This window comes from Penaeus monodon, chromosome 22, assembly GCF_015228065.2.
Source record: "Penaeus monodon isolate SGIC_2016 chromosome 22, NSTDA_Pmon_1, whole genome shotgun sequence".
In the NCBI taxonomy this organism is placed as follows: domain Eukaryota; kingdom Metazoa; phylum Arthropoda; class Malacostraca; order Decapoda; family Penaeidae; genus Penaeus; species Penaeus monodon.
The window spans coordinates 17,024,468-17,024,817 of NC_051407.1; the positions used below are offsets into that span (position 1 = coordinate 17,024,468).

General features: G+C 32.3%; 1 protein-coding gene across 1 annotated transcript in view; it reads left to right on the plus strand.

Annotated features, from left to right (window-relative positions):
* LOC119586966 (ribonuclease kappa-B-like) overlaps positions 1-350 on the plus strand; it is a gene marked incomplete in the record, with an annotated part of 4,402 nt that overhangs the window by 1,616 nt on the left and 2,436 nt on the right.

The following is a 350-nucleotide window of genomic DNA, read 5'->3' on the forward strand; positions in this document are numbered from 1 at the left end:
ACATTTCAACCTGCCATTCAGAATATCAAATTATCTTGCTCAAGCTGTATTTACCAAAATCCTTTGTGCATTTGAATCCACTTGAAGCAGTATGATACCAGTGGGTCTTTCCATGTTATAGAGTTATTCTAGACTTTCCTGGCAGTATATTTGTTGACCTCTCCTAGAATTTAGAATGCTAAGAGGCCATGACAGTTGGTTGTTAATAAAATAATATAGGTATGTTATTTGATATAAAGTAATTCTTCATTTACAATTACCTGTCTAAGGTACTAACTGGATGAGTGGTTTATATATATACATTAAATGCTTGGAAATCTATTGAGACCCAAGATACTTACAAAGATTAA